The following is a 3,333-nucleotide window of genomic DNA, read 5'->3' as shown; positions in this document are numbered from 1 at the left end:
ACAAGAATATCTCTATGTCTGTTACAGAACATAGGGACTCTCAACAGATTCCAAAGAATCAGTGTTCAGGGCCATAATGCTTATATGTGAAATCTAAAAAAACTGAACTCAGGAACAGAAAATTAAGTTTTGGTTGTCGAAGGTGGTGGGTGGGGAAATAGTGAATGTAGCCAAGGAAGTGGTGAAAAGATGCGATAGAATTAAACATTAACAACAAAGTAAAACTGAACAAATTCAAGACGTTAGAACCTAGATAGCATTTTATTAAGTCACCTTGAGTTAACAGAATCAAGAAGAATATTTGAATTATAACCACGGAATAATAATGAAAATTCTACAAGTTAAAGTGTAACTTAGAACAAAATTAACACTTTTGAATATAGTTATTAGGAAACTTAAAATGATTGTACTGTCTTTGTGGGTTTAATATGCCACGAAGGAAATCCTGAATGACTTATAGTTGATTTTTTAGTTCTCATGGAATATTTGAAAATATAGGGTTAAAACAAAAAAGAGAAACATAATTGCAGATGCTGGCATTGAAGAACTCATGCACATCACTGTTTAGTAGAAACGTAATTCTCCTTAGAGCTAAATCACAGGGCAAACAACCTGAGATCCACTTTTATAATTCAGGTTAGTAACGAGGACTACCGCAGATGAATTTGTTATAGTATCTTTCTCTCTTTCTCTCTCCCTCTCTCTCTGTCTCTCTGTATATATCTTCTATCTATCATCTATCTATCTATCATCTATCTATCTATCTATCTATCTATCTATCTATCTATCTATCTATCTATCTATCTATCTATCTTACGTTATCTATCTATCCAGCATCTATCTATGTATCTATCTCTCATCTGTCTGTTTCTAACATCTGTTATCTATCTCTCAAACTACCTATCATCCACCCATCTATCTATCTACATAAAGAATATCCATGTGTTCTTTATTTGTGCAGCTCACGTAACTTATTGGAAATTCAAAGTGGTTTTATTCGGAGCCTGGTTTGAATTTCAGCTGTTTCACCAATTTGCTGCAGGGGTTTGCACTCATTGCTAATCTGTACAATTCAGATTTCCCACCTTCATTTCAAATGAAGGTTTCAGTTTAACTCATTTACTGAGATGCCCGGAGTAGTAACTGAGGCAGGATGCTTCTCTCATTAAAAACAATCTCTATATCAAGGGCACCATAATCCTCAGTATTTACCCTTTTCACCAACAAAACAAAACAAAACAAAACAGCCAAAGGTCATTTGTTGTATCTCAATTTTAGAAAGAGCTCTAGTATTTGTGGGGAAAACCATAAAATACGGATAGGTATTTAAGCCACCCCTTGAGGTGTACAACAGCTGCACAAGAACTAGTGAACGGAGAGGAATCCGGTACAACCAGGTGACTGGGAACAGGCACACACGACCCTGAAGAGGGGGGCTCAGCTGTGACACTGGAAAACCAGTCAATGCCACCCTGGAGAGCTGATACGTGAAAACCTGCCAGAAAGGTCTAAACAAATGTGCGTGCTCCTTTGGTTCCAAGTCTCACCCATTTCGGGCAAGACGCGCTCACTTGTGGGGCTGCTGAATCTTCCCAGCAACGTGGCCATCAGCTGCCTTTCTCCTCTCTGGGCAGCTGTCGTCTCTGCGGGTAGGAAGGCTGAATTTCTTTGTCCCCTGATCTTTGGAGCAAAGACCTTTATCGGTGATGACTCTCTCTGTCAAATGCATGACTGGGTCCATTTTTATTTGTGCCAAGAGAAGACCTCTGAGACCTTCTCAGTTTGGGTTATGTTCTTTGTATGGTGGACTTTGAATTGAATATGAAAACATCTAATTTATATGTAATTAAGTGAATACTCAAATTACAGGATATAAAAGTAGACCAAAGAGAACAAGAAGAAGTACATTTAAGAATCAGCATGAAACTTCTGTACAAAGTTCCTACAGTGCTAGGAAAGATTGGTAGAGATTTTACCAAACGTGTCCTACGTTTCTCTGAATCTGTAGAAGGAGAAAATCACCTTGGGATTCTCCCTCCCTCCCCCCCCTTCTCCTCCCCCTTTGCTTCCTTCTCTCTCTCTCTGTCTGTCTCTTCCTTAATTCCTGTCTTTTCAATTAGCAATAATCGCACCTCGGATAAACCTCACTGGCTACGATCCTGCCACTGCACAAAGCTTGAAGAAGAGTCGCCCTCGTGTGTTCACCTTTAATTTTGTGGACTTGAGTTGGGTCGGATGGCACAGGTCTTCTTCCCTGGGCGGAGCTGCTTTGCCTAAGAGCCCTTAGGGGGCAGAGCAGGGAAGGTGGTTCTAGGAACATTTTGGGAAAGAAAGAGGTGGGACCCTGACCCTTTCCATTGTGAGGTTCAGTGTTACCGGGACACGTCCTCATTTTGCTGGCGGGAAAGGGTCTTAAGGTGCAACTCATCGTGATACGTGAGGCCTGTGCAGAGCAGAGGTATTTCCGCGACAGTAACTGTATTTGGCAACCACAGGTCTATCCATCTGCACAGTAGTTATGCTTTCAAAACATCACGGGGACAGTGGTTGAACACAGACCCAGGCCCAGGCTTCCAGCGGGCGTGGAGAAGGGCAACGTTTGTCCCCAGGCCCTGCCAGGGACGAGGGGTCAGGTCCCCCAGGCTGCTCCCGTCTGATGCTCCGCCCACGGCAGTGGGCTGCCTTCTCTTTCAGGCCAAAGAAACACCTCCAGTTTTCTGTATGTTTCTCAGTTCACTCCCTTTTCCTCTCTAGTTTCTTGGGGGTTGGTCAGAGCCATCAAAACCCAAGACAGACAAGCTACCAGAACTCCTAGGTATTTATAGCCCAGAAACGCCGAAGCACGCAGAAAAAGCACCTACACACAGGATATTCGTAGCTGCATTGCGGTACCGGCAAATTATGTGAAACAACATTAATGCTCATCAATCAGGAACTAATTAAATTATGTTACAATCTATATAATGCCACTTAAAAAGAATGAGGCTGTTCTGTATATGGTAATAAGGAAAGATACACGAGATACATTGACAGGCACACAACCAAAGTGGAGAACGAAGTGTGCCGCAAATGACCATTTGTACGGGGAATCAGAGGAGAAAAGAAGCAATGATTAGAGAACAGGGAGTAGGAAAAGGCTTATTTTCAGCACATTGTGCCTCGTGGATATTACATAATACACACAATGTAATACATACACACGCACAAAATATATCCACTTACTTTTTTACTAGTGAATTAAACAACTAAACATCACCAAAAGCAAGTAACTTTATAAAAATAACACCAATGGAACGGCTTGAATCAATGAAGTCTAAATTTCTGTCTAACCAC

General features: G+C 41.4%; 1 pseudogene; it reads right to left on the bottom strand.

The window, feature by feature from the left end:
• Positions 1 to 2,107: 2,107 nt before the first annotated feature.
• LOC115855090 (U4 spliceosomal RNA) lies at positions 2,108 to 2,177 on the bottom strand (annotated as a pseudogene).
• Positions 2,178 to 3,333: the final 1,156 nt, after the last annotated feature.

The sequence above is a fragment of the Globicephala melas genome, chromosome 17, assembly GCF_963455315.2.
Source record: "Globicephala melas chromosome 17, mGloMel1.2, whole genome shotgun sequence".
In the NCBI taxonomy this organism is placed as follows: domain Eukaryota; kingdom Metazoa; phylum Chordata; class Mammalia; order Artiodactyla; family Delphinidae; genus Globicephala; species Globicephala melas.
This window is presented reverse-complemented; position numbering and strand designations above follow the sequence as displayed.